The 13604-nt window shown below is 41.9% G+C and overlaps 1 long non-coding RNA gene across 1 annotated transcript in view; it reads right to left on the minus strand.

Moving 5' to 3' along the window:
* The window catches only part of Gm39886, a 45017-nt gene extending 34690 nt beyond the window's left edge, over positions 1 to 10327 (minus strand). Inside the window, exon 1 of the long non-coding RNA XR_866574.1 lies at positions 9766 to 10327. This is a non-coding gene — a long non-coding RNA (predicted gene, 39886). The remainder of the gene's footprint in view (positions 1 to 9765) is intronic.
* Positions 10328 to 13604: the final 3277 nt, after the last annotated feature.

Here is a 13604-nt window from a genome sequence, read left to right on the forward strand (position 1 = left end):
TCCCCAACACTGAGTTTCAGCTGTGTTGCAAATGAAGAAAAAAAAGAAAAAACAGGAAGCACATCTTGAAAGGAAAACAGAGATCAGAACCTTTTCAAACTCAAGATAAACATATAAACATATGAACCCTAAACAGAACAAAACTGTGCTACACACAGGAGAGAGTGATAAATGTAATGTCATTAAGACCTTCAAGTTCTGCTCATCCAAATGCATGCATGCCATATAATGGGAAAATATGTAAAGTATAAATATCTTGCAAAAGACTCATATCAACATTATGTAATAATACAAGAAACAGACAAATACCTGATTGCAAAACAGGCCAAACTAAGTGCACTGGATTTAATTTAGCTGAGTAGGATCTTGCCCCAAGGTCCCACTCCCTTAATCTGTTATTTCCTAGAACACAGGATTTTGCTCCATTTCACTTCCTGGTATGCCTTTAATACTCGAACCATACATTTTATATTTTTCCTTTCTAAGCTTGCTATGCTTGTTCAAACTTCTCTTCATAAGACTTAACCAAAGAACAAAGTCTCTGCTGGGCTTTTTTGAAACTTGTTTTGTCAATGCAATTAATCCAAGTCTCTTCACCTTAGCCTCGGGGAAACTTTTCAGACAAGGGCAAAAAGTGGCCACATTCTTCACCAATATACCACAAAACCAGTCTTTATACCACATTCTGAAATTCTTCTCCTTTGAAATCTCTTGGGCCAGGTCAATACAGCTCAAATCACTCCCAGCAACAATGTGCATCAACAAAGAATATAGCCAAATGGCTAATGTACATGCATATATACATGTATATGTGAATATACATTTTTTACTAAAATGGAAATTAGAAACACAATGTAATTCAACTACAATACGCAGAAAATGGAGAACATGTAGACATCCAGAAGTCTCACACTATTAGTAAGAGAATATATTGAGTCAATCTCCTTCAAGAATCTGACTGTATCTCACACAAGTGAACACAAAGATATCATCTGACCTAGGAATTTGATCTCCAGGTAGATATGCAAACGACAAAAGGAATACAAATGTTCATCGAATGATCTTAACAGGGGGCTGTGAAGATATCTAAGTTAATACAGTGCTTACCTTGCAGGCACATGGACCTGTTTTCAACCCCAAGAATCCACATACAAAGCCTGGAAGATGATGCGCACATGTAATGCCAGCACTAAGGAGATGAGACAGACCTGCCCCTGGGGCTCTCTGGTGAGCCTAGCCAAATTGTTCAGCTCTTTATCTCATAAAAGATAAAAGGCAGAAGACAAATAATACCCAAGGTTAACTTCTGGCTTCTGCACACACATACATATACACAGTAGACACATATGAGCACACAGAGAGACAAAAGATATGAACAGGAACAGCCGTGGGGAACTTATTCATGGCTATCAGAACAAACAAAATCTCAAATACCCCTTAATAACATAATGCAGTAGCAAAATGTACTCTGATATCAGGATGGCAGTTGTGTTCTTAGGGAAAACAATGACAGGAGGCCCATGATGGAAGCTTCTGGAAGCCTAGTAAATAATGCTATGCTTTTGAGTTGGATAATGCTTGTATTTGTATATTCTCTTGGTCAATATTCACTATCTGTGCATTTTTCTATATAAGTTCTATATTCAATAAAGATAGGTTTAGATACTAGAAATAAAGCTGAGGAAGAATTTAAAAAGCAGAAGCATTTGCATGCAGCCAGAAAACAAAGTATTTGAAATGAATCCAGTGCCACTCACTTTTTCACCAATTGAACATGACTTGATGGGATTTGCCAAGCAGAGAGCAGGCCCACCCTGAGGCAGTTCAACCGACAGAACCAAACTAGGCTTCTGTCCACAGATGCAGCCTTCTCACTCGCTCTCAAATTTGAGAAAGATATGGAAGTGTGTCCTCACACTGGAAAAGAAGGCAATGCTAATGATATACTGGTTCACAGCGAAGAAACCTCTCTACACACATAATGGCATTGATGATATGATCCATTCTGCATTCAAGAGACAAAAACACACTTCTGAGCCAGCATATATAAACACAGCCCAAAATTCTATACAAGTTGACTCATAATTTGACTTTTGTTTTATTTTATTCCTTTTTTTTTTCCAGTATGGTTGTATATTGTCTCACTTTTAATTAAAATATATTGAGATTTATAAATTTGGGAAACCAAGCATGTTTTCACATATCTATATTTATAGATAATCTTATTTTAATTTGTACTTGTATATTAAAGTGATTGTATGACTATCTTCTATAATCATTAGTTCAAATTGTTAATGGTTTTAAAGAAGGGAAATGCACTATCCCAAAGACATGGGTAGACTATGAGTGAAGCTCAGTATAAGCATTCACTATTTGAAGACTTGGGATTGATCCACTACACTAAAACCAGGGAAGAAAAAAAAAATAGAATATGTGACTAGATGGTCAATTACATTAGGTATATTTCTTAATACGGGAGTCCCATGTGTAACAGCCCTGGCTGCCCTGGAACTCACTTTGCAAATAAAACTGGCCTCAGACTCATAGAGATCTGCCTGCCTCTGCCTCCCAAGGATAAAATTAAAGGCATGAGTCCCCATTCTCAGCTTAAATTGTGATATTTTCATAGATTACCAAAAAAAAAATGATATTTTAACCACTCTAACTTATACCCACCTGGTTAATAATTATAAAAATCATCTACAGCAAAATTTTCCCAAGTCTAACCTTGTCTGTTACAGCTTCCTCTGTTCGTACAACGTAACCCCGTGTTTCCTTTGCTCTGATCAAAACCCTGCTGCTACCTCTCACTCCTATCAATACTTAAGACCATATACCAAATCTTTCAATAAGTCAACTACCTGAGATCCACCAAAATTAGACAACTGTACCCCCTCTGTCACAGTATTGCTTTAGTCTGAACGGCCATCATAGGTTACATGACTTCCCCTTCCAGAACCCAGTGAAGCTCACACCAGCAGCAGGGGTGATCATCACAGTGCTAAGTCAGATGGACTCCGCTCTGCAGTGCTTGCTCATCTCACTCAGAGTGAAGGGGAAACCTCACAGTTGCCTGCAAAGCCCAGCATCCAGCATAGACAAGCAAAGATACTCAGCAAATTAGTGAGTACAATAAAGAAGGAAGTTTGTCAAGACCCAGGGCCCTATGCTTCATTTCCCTTCCCACTATTAAGTGGACTCCACTACTAGACTGTAATGCTTATCCTTATGGCCCAAGATTGCTGATTAACTCAGACCTCACATCCACACCATAGAATGTCTACATATTATTTCTGGTGAAGTCTACTGCTCCTAATTGAAGCCATAGGTGGGTTTTTTTTTTAACTTGAACATTATGAACTTGGGGCCAAATCATTCCTTGATGAGGGGGCCAACCTTTGTATCATTGGATGTTTATGTAGAACCTAACATCTCATTACCTATTGTGACAACAAAACTTCTCCAGACATTGTCAAATGTCCCAGAGGTCCCAGGAGGGACATCTCTCAGTTAAGAACAAATGAAAGGAAGTGAACAGCAGAACAACAGCACTGGACCAAGAGATTGTTCTTGAGTGACAAAGTCCCAAGAGGAAGGACCAGGAGATAAGGAAATAAAGATAGGGAAGTTTGGGATTGGGAGGTCTTACACAAGCTGATGACTCTTGCAAGCAAGCCTATTAAAAAATATAGCATTTTATATAAAGCTTGCAGTTGAAAAATGGGACAATGTCAGCAAAGAACTATCATATAATAGGGCAAAGTCAGCAGAAGCTACTCAAACAATGTTGCATGAACCTACTCAATGTTGCACAAACCTACAGATTGAGAAAAAATTTTCATTAACCCTTGTACTGGCTAGTTTTGTGTCAACTTGACACAGGCTGGAGTTATCACAGAGAAAGGAGCTTCAGTTGGGGAAATGCCTCCACGAGATCCAGCTGCAAGGCATTTTCTCGATTAGTGATCAAGAGGGGAGGTCCCCTTGTAAGTGGTGCCATCTCTGGGCTGGTAGTCTTGGTTCTATAAGAGAGCAGGCTGAGCAAGTCAGGGTAAGCAAGCCAGTAAAGAACATCCCTCCATGGCTCTGCATCAGCTCCTGCTTCCTGACCTGCTTGAATTCCAGTCCTGATTTCCTTGGTGATGAACAGCAGTATGGAACTATAAGCTGAATAAACCCTTTCCTCCCCAACTTGTTTCTTGGTCATGATGTTTTGTCCAGGAATAGAAACCCTGACTAAGACAACCTACATCCAATAGAGGAATACTATCAAAAATATACAAAGAACTCAAGAAGTTAGACTCTTAAAAAGCAAATAACCCAATTTAAAAAACAGGGTACAGAGCTAAATAGAGAATTCCCAACAGAGGAATCTCGAATGGTTCAGAAACACTTAAATAAATTTTCAACATCCTTAATTGTACTGGCGGGTTTTGTGTCAACTTGACACAGGCTAGAGTTATCACAGAGAAAGGAGCAGGCTGAGCAAGCCAGGGGAAACAAGCCAGTAAGTAACATCCCTCCGTGGCCTCTGCATCAGCTCCTGCTTCCTGACCTGCTTGAGTTCCAGTCCTGACTTCCCTTGGTGATGAACAGCAGTACAGAAGTGTAAGCTGAATAAACCCTTTCCTCCCCAACTTGCCTCTTAGTCATGATGTTTGTGCAGGAATAGAAACCCTGACTAAGACATTAATCATCAGAGAAATTCAAATCAAAATGACCCTGAGATTTCTACCTTACACCAGTCAGAATGGCCAAAATAAAACACTCAAGTGACAGTACATGCTGGCAAGGATGTGGAGAAAGAGAAACACTGCTCTATTACTGGTGGGATGGCAAACTGGTACAACCACTCTGGAAATCAATGTGGCAGTTGGTTCCTCAGAAAATTTGAAATAGCTCTACCTGAAGACCCAGCTATACCACTAGTAAAAATATACCCAAAAGATATTCTACCATACCGCAAGGATGCATGTTCCACCATGTGTGGAGAGCCGTGAGCAATCGCCATCATGAGCCTCTACTGTGCCTAACTGGTAAACAAGTAATGTGCGCAGGTGCAAGAGTAAATTCGTGCCAAGTCACTGCCCATCCCGGGGCGTAGTAGTGGGGTGATGAGTGAGCAGCTAATCAGGAGCTGACATGTCACACGGAGGGGTATATAGGCGGCACCATTTTCCTTGTTCGGGGTCTTCCTTCAGATGAAGCAATAAAGCTTTGCCATAGAAGAATCCGGTTGTCCGAGTGAATTCTTGCTGGCGAGATACTAGCTCGGGATAACCATGTTTATAGTAGCCTTATTTGTAATAGCCAGAAGCTGGAAACAGCAAATGTCCCTCAACCAAAGAATGGATACAGAAAATGTGGTTCATTTACACAATGGAATACTATTCAGCTATTAAAAATGAGGATATCATAAATTTTGCAGACAAATGGATGGACTAGAAAATATCATCCTAAGTGAGGTAACCCTGACTCAAAGGGACATTCACGGTATATACTCACTGATTAGCCAAAAAGTTCAGAATACCCATGATACAACTCACAGACCCTAGGAAGCTTAACAAGAAGGAAGACCCAAGTGTGGATACCTGAAACCCACTTAGAAGGGGAACAAAATAATAACGGGAGGCAGAGGGAAGGAGGAAACTTGGTGAGAGAGTGGAAAATAAGAGGTGGGATTAGGTATGGGGAGAGACAGGAGGGACACCCAGAGGACCAGGAGAATGAATCGAAATATGCAGGGGTGGGGGAAAGGGGAAACCTCTAGAAAGTCCCAGAGACCTGGGATGTGAAAGGCTACCAGGACTCAATCAGGATAACATTAGCCAAAATGCCCAACAGTGGAGAGATGGAACCAGAAGAGACCACCTCCAGTAGATAGACATGGCCCCTAGTTAAGGCAGGAGGTCACCTGCCCATCCACAAAATTTTTAACCCAGAATTGTTCCTGTCTAAAAGGAATGCAGGAACAAATATGGAACAGAAACTGAAAGAAAGGCCACTCAGTGACCTGTCCAACTTGGGATCCGTCCCATGCATGCACACCAAATCCTGACACTATTACTGAAGCCATACTGTGTGTGCAGATAGGAGCCTGGCATGGCTTTCTTCAGAGAGACTCTACCAGCAACTGACTGAGAGAAATGCAGGTACTTAGACCCATGGGCTGGTTCATGGTTTTGGGCACATGTGTTGAAGAGGACTGCCTTGTAAGGCCTCAGTGGGAGAGGATACACTTAATCCTGTGGAAACTTGATGCCCCAGGGAAGAGGGTACTGGTGGGGTTGAAGTGGGGGTGGGTGGGCAGGTGAGGGAGCACCCTCTCAGGGATGGAGTGAAGAACTCTGGAAAGAGAGAGTGGAAGGGGATCAACTTTTGGAAAATAAATAAATAAAATATTTCAATAATAATAATAAATGTTGGAAAAGCAAGGAATGCAGGATATCTCAAGTGCACCACAGATCAAACACACAATAATTCCAGTCTGTAGAGGTAAAAGCCAGTTTCCTAGGAACCAAAACTGTAACTCCTTTGAGGTCTTGTGCCCAGGCCCAGACTGGACCTTGCCAAGCCTGTCCCTGGGCAAGGACACAGAACTGGCATTCTCTATGTCCTTTCATTAGGGCCTCTGAGAAAGCCTCTTATCAACCAGGCTCCTGACAGACAGCAGTACTGGAAAATCAGAATTCTGTATTTTGAGATGGAAGAATGGATGCTTAGCAGGTAATTAGCAGACTCTGTTGAGAAAAGATATAGATACTTGAGTAAAACATTATTACTGGTTCTTAGAGGCAATTTTACTAATATTCAGTGCATATAAAAATAAATGCTTTAAAACTTTATAAAATATTTTTATTTTTTGAGATTATAATATAATTATATCATCCCCCCTTTCCTCCCACCAAAACTTCCCATATACCCCTCATTGCTCTTTTAAATTCATGACCTCTCTTTTGATTAATTGCTGCTACACACACACACACACACAGACACACACACATATATGTATTGATACATAAAGTACAGCCTATCATATTTAATATACCCCTTGCTTTTCTGTACTCGGGAAATTTTTTCAAAGGATTTATGACTTTTTCTATCTATAAACTCATTTTATTTCTGCAAAAGAAGCCTTCCTCGTTATGTTTTTTGAATTCTTTTATTAGATACTTTCTTTATTTACATTTCAAATGTTATCCCCTTTCCTGGTTTCCCCCTCTGAAAACCTCCTATCGGATCCCCCTCCCCCTGCTTCTATGAGGGTGCTCCCTCACCCACCCACTCCCACTTCCCCATCCTGGCATTCCCATACAGTGGGGCATCAAGCCTTCACAGGACCCAGGGCCTCTCCTCCCATTGATGTCTGACAAGGCCATTTACTGCTACATATGCAGCTGGAGCCATGGGTCCCTCCATGTGTACTCTTTGGTTTGTGGTTTAGTCCCTGGGAGCTCTGGGGTGGAGGTCTGGTTGATTGATATTTTTTGTTCTTCCTATGGGGTTGCAAACCCCTTAAGCTCCTTCAGCCCTTTCTCTAGCTCCTCCATTGGGGACCCCGTGCTCAGTCTAATGGTTGGCTGCAAGCATCCACCTCTGTATCTGTCAGGCTCTAGCAGAGCCTCTCAGGAGACAGCTATAACAGGCTCCTGTCAGCAAGCATTTCTTGGCATCCACAATAGTGTCTGGGTTTGGTCCTAGTTCTGTTTTTAAATATGGGTTAAAGTCTTAATTTGGGTTCATTGTTGAGCAACACTAATTCTGAGTCTGTTGGACTAGCCATGTCTTCCTTTTGTATGGCAGCTGGTCCTTATCATTTTAAACGTGCTCACGGGCATTGACGTTGGGCTTTCTCTTGCCTTCTTTTCAGCAGTGTGTCCACGACAGCTCTGTGCTCACCCCACAGCTACCCTTTTGTCCTTGCAGCTCTGCCTCTCCCTTGGGCTCAGGGAGCCTCTCCTGGACCTCACAGATCCTGTGCTCCATTGGACGTAACAAGCATTGTTCTGATAATGTTTCACCAATAATTCAAGTTGGAACATGGTTATTATGTCTCCACGGCAAGACTTTTCTCGTGAGAATTCTTTATCTACTTCTAGTTCTTCAGTCTTTTTCCCCAATTTTTCATTTAGTGCAAAGATATAGGAGTCTTTTAATCATGGTTCATGGGTTAAATGGCTCACATTTGAATAAATACTTCTAGGAAATATCTAAGGGACTCACCAAGAACCTAGAAGAAACCCTCTTTATATAAAGTTGTGAGAGGTTATTTCTTTTCTAACTTGTCTTGCTCCAGACAACAGTAACAACAGCTTCCTGGACTTTTCACAACATATAATCTCCCTTTTGTACCTTGTCTCATACAGTGTGTTCCCTGAGGACGTGCCTTGTGTGTTATTTCTCAAACCCATCTTACCCACCTTTCTCTCTTCCAGAAGACAAAGCACATTTCCTACAAGTAGCTCTCAGGAGTAAGAGCAAGTTCATTAGCTACTACTAACCTTCATTCTCCTTTGTTCTCACATCAGAACATTATTGTATTAGGGATAATAACATAAACTACCAAAATATTACTTTTCCTGGGCTTCACTGTGGCTATTGTGAGCATATAATCAGAGTCTTAACAAATATCATTGGGAAGGTATTGTGGGAGATCTCTATAAAAGAATCTATAAGCCTACAGATTATCTTCATGACTACTTGGACTATGGATTTCATGATTTGTGTTCTAGCAAAGTCTTTTTTTTTATTTTTTCTTTATTTATTTTTACACTCCAGAATTTATTCTCCCCTACCCACACACACATACACATCCACCCTCTGACTGTTCCACATCCCAGGAGTTCGCTCTTTGGAGGGCAACCATGCACCAAAATAGTGATGACAAGAAGCAGAAAACTTCCTATCTAAATAACAGTAGAACTAGCCGGTAAGGTAAACCTCCAGACCTCCAGACTGTCCACGTGACAGAGAAAGAAACTTCTCTTCTCTATGACGTTCTGTTAGGTGCACTTGAACATAAATCTAGATCAAAGAAGCTTCGTTCCAAAGGCATGTCACAGACCAGATAACCATTCCACGAGCCTTCCTGGCTTTCCATGGCCTTTTATAACCTCTATGTGAGGAAGGATTCAAGCTGACTTCTGCTAAATTTGGCGTCCCTTCCTTCCTTGTAATTTGGAGTTACATATGTCTCCTAATGTCCTTAAAGAAAGAATTTGTATGTTCTGTTTCCTAGTCTGGCTTTCTTAAACCTAATAATATAGGTTAGAAATTCTCTATTCTATGATTTCAGGACTAGAAGAGGGGGGAAACTGTGGGTTTTTTAAGCATTGTTTTGATTTTTAAGGTTTAGAGAAAAAGAACAGTTTGGAAGTTACAGATGTAAATATGAAAGACTCTCTCTGATTTTTTTTGAGAAAAGCAAGCATCACATAAAAATTCTGGGGACTGTGATATCCTCAGGGGATAGCTTGTTTCTTCAAGAGTAAAAATATAGCACTGACAGGAGTGTTGATGATAGAGGAATCCTGGCTAATGACTGAGGGTCTCAAAGTGTAACAGAAGTGGGAGCTGAAGATGCAGGAGAGCATGCACTATAAAGGAGGATGTGGTCAGTTAGAATCATGACAAGAATGGGTGGCCTGAGACACAGGGATTTCCTGGTAACCAAGAAGAGGTTTGTCTTGCCAGCATGAGGAAAAGGCAGGTTTATCTCTTCATCTTGTATTTGGGATGGATGGGATAAATGGAGACTAGATTTACCTTCCCGCGTAGATAAGTAGCCATTGTCTTCTGAGGTCTTGTTACCTCTTCTGGGTCTTGATGTTGAGATTCCCCTCCTAATTTTTAGGAAACACCAGACTCTTCTTGCCACTCAGTTGGAGGCATTTAGCCTAAGTACACCAACTAGACAACACCTGTAAGAGTCAGACAGCAGCAAAGTGGGCATTTTATAGACAACCCCTGCTTCACAGCAAAACCCTCCCAGGTAAGGACACTTAACACTGGACTCCTGCTTCCCCAAGGAGATGAAAACTATGAGAGGAAACAAGCAATAGCAAATGCTCTCCCACTCTGCCAACCGTGCCTTTTCTTCCATGCTCCAGGCTGGAGTGTCCATTTTCGTATCACCCAAGTAACAGCCACCTGCTTAGTAGAACCGGGTTTCAAACTCTCTCGCTCAAACGTCTATACTGTTCTGGTTCCCTATTGATTTCTTTGCCCTTCATTCTTTGAGAGGCCTTCCGAGGAAAGCCTCAGCTGCAGCTTCAGAATACCGAGCATTTTCCAAGAGCTGCTGACCTATTTACTTCAGAGACAGCGACCCCTGCTTTGCATGACTAGCTTCCCCTTTGCACTGCCACTACAATCAAACTCTTTGCCCATAGACTCATCTATCTGGAAAATCCCTAGATTGTGGTAACTAGCTCTCCCACCCCACCCACCCCCAGCTTGACTTGGATTGGTTAGCACTTTGTAGCAAAAATCCTGGGAAATCTCTTCATCTCACACATCCTGGCATGAGTAGCTACCCAACTCAGGTTGGAAATTGCCTATTCAAAAAAAAAAAAAAAAAAGAAAAAAGAAAAGAAAAAGAAAAAAAGAAAAATCTTACCACTGTCACAAATGTAAGAACTTTTACAGATAACACTCCAAGCTACTACTGGTCACTGCAAATTAGTATGAGTAAGTTTATCAGCTGTCTTCATGTGGAATCAGGTGGAAAAGAAAAAGATACATACAGCCACCTTGTAGCATGCCCTGTTGGTGTCCTCAGTACTCAAATTCATTCCCAAAATCGTGTTGCCCAGACGCCTTCAAGAATGCGTTTGCTGAGTACCTGTCACTCAAACAGGACCTTGAACCACGAAAGAAAGAAGACAGGTGAAACCTGAGACCTCCCCACATCCAACACACTGAGATTTTCTTCATATCTAAGTAGTTTATTTTCCTTCCATATTTGAAAAGCGTAATCCAGGCTGCAGGGCAGACTCCTCATGGATGGAGCTGGAGCCTGAGACCTTGACTTCATTAGAACAAAGCTGTAACCTAACTAAGCAGCCACAGAAAAGCCTGTATAATTGACTTGGAAATAATGCTTTCAGGCACAGGAGTCCATCACAGCAGCTGGATCAGACATCCAAACCAGAGAATGAGAGCCCAGCAGAGAAAGGGACTGCTCAAAGATGCCCAGATGATCCCCTTTGTTGGCAAAGCTGGCCAGATGCTCATGCAGCTTTAATTAAGCCCAGTTCTAATTAATCTGTGACCTTATTCAAGCCAACTGTTTCCCTGTGCCTCAAGCGCCTCTCTAGCATCAGATGCCCTTTCTCTCCAACTAGAATCTAAAGATCTGTTTTGGTTTTTTTTTTTAAGTTTAATTGAGAGATGACTGAACTATGGTCTCTCATAGGTAGGGAATTCCCCACCAGTAGACCAGATGAGTGACAAGGTGCCATGGGACCATACAGCTTCTATGATTTATACTGATAAAAGGGTGAGTCCAGCCTGGACTGCATCCAAAACAGGACATCAGATATCACATCACACACTTGGTTAATTCAGAGCAACACATTGTGTTAAGAGCAAACAGGCTCAAGCAAGGAGGCCAAGGAGAGAGAGAGGGAAACCATATAAGGATATATAAGTGAGAATGTGTACCAAAAGGACCAAACATTACATGGTAAAGACATCCCGTGTCCTCAGAGCTCCCTAGCACACTGTGTGCTACAAATGGCTTGTAGTTGCTTCCAAATGCTGAGCCTCTCAGCACTGGCAGATCACGGGCCATTTGCTCAGGCGACGAGAAGTCTCCCTCAGCTACTCAATACGGTAGGGCTGTAATGATTGTGTGCTATGTTGAGTGGTTTGCAAACATGCAAATGATGTCTAGGTATTCCTTCTGAAGCACTGATATAAACCTCTTAGCCCATCTGTCTCTGATTCCTTACAATTAGTACAAATATTCTTACCAACTATAACCGTGAACATGGTATCAGAAATGTATATCTGTCTCTCTATCTCTCCATCTCTCTATATCTCTCTGTCTCTGTCTCCCTCTGTCTTGTCTCTCTCTGTCTCTCTCTCTCTCTGTCTCTCTCTGTCTCTCTCTCTCTCTGTCTCTCTCTGTCTCTCTCTCTCTCTCTCTCTCTCTCTCTCTCTCTCTCTCTCTCTCTCTCTCCCTCTCCCTCTCTCCATCTATTAGGTGTTTTGAGTGGATTTAAGTCTATTACCCTCCCTAGCACTTCTATGCTTTAATAACTTCCCATCACCCTTGGGGTAAGAGTGACAAGGTTTTCCAAAGCCTGATTTCCTATGGCAGCAGAATCCTGCTGGCTAATGACAGAGGAGACTCCAACTGAACAAGGCAAGAAACAAATGTAGTAGAGTTTAACTAGAGGATAGCTGAAAGAAATTCTATGACCAACTGATGAGGAAGCTCCAAATTCAAGACAATGGCCAGCCAGTCCTATGTCAGGCTCCCTGTGACAACCTCCTCACATCTATTTCCTTTCACATGGACTCTCCGGTTCAGGCAGCCAGCACCTCTGTCACTGCTGTGCTCCAGAGCCAATAGCCCTGCCGTCGAGTTCTCTGGAGATTAGATTCTGCCTCACTTTGCTCTCCTCTAGCAGGAAGTCCCCTCAGTGGAAGCTTCTCATCACCCAAGCTTCCGTAAAGCCCATGTCCTGGTTATAAACAGAGGTAGGAAAACAGATGTGCTACTGTCAAGTTTTAGAATTCCCTAAATGTAAAAAGAAAAAAAAAAAAGGTGACCAAAAGTGGTAAGATCTTGAAACCTGAACAATTCCCATTTGCTCTTCTGTGAGCTCTACAGCATTACCTGCTAGCCCGACCAGTCCACACTTCTTATATCTTCAATAGTTTTCATTAGTTCAAACTCTCATGACACCACTATGACAGAGCCCTGCACCCTTCTAGTCTCTGCAACCTTAAAATGTATTGCCTTACATGTCAAATTTAACTTTGTAGATGGAATTAAGAACACTGAGGTGTGCCTATTATTCTGAATTGTCCCTGTGGACCAATGAAGTCACAGAGAAGCAGGGTGGTTAGGAAAAAGGAAGGCAATGATGAGGATACAATAGTGGGAGCAGATATTGGAGTGGAACAAGGAAGATGCTCTGAGTCTTGGGGATAGCACAGCCTGTAGGCATGACAAAGGGCAAGGAGCAGATTTATCATCTCAGCCTTCACAAAGAGCACAGCCTCCCCACACTTTAATCTTTCTGCTGTGGGACACGTTTCCAATTTCTTAACTACAGAACTGTACACTACCATTTTTATTATTTTAAGTCTGATCATCTCTTACAGGGTGTGGTGGTTTAAGTGACAACTGTCTCCCCTGTAGACTCGGACATTTGAGCTCTTGGTCATCCCTTGTTAGTGGTACTTACCTGTTTACAGATGTTACAGAGAAGTGCAGCCTTACTGGAGGAATTAAATCACTTAGGGGAGGCTTTGAAAGGTTAAATTCACCCTATTTGCAGGTAGTTCTCTGCCTCACACTTGCTGTTAAGAACATGGATCTTTTAGCTTCCTGCCTCAGCCTCTATGCCTGCTCACTGCCATGCCCCCCC

This window comes from Mus musculus, chromosome 2, assembly GCF_000001635.26.
Source record: "Mus musculus strain C57BL/6J chromosome 2, GRCm38.p6 C57BL/6J".
NCBI classification, from domain to species: domain Eukaryota; kingdom Metazoa; phylum Chordata; class Mammalia; order Rodentia; family Muridae; genus Mus; species Mus musculus.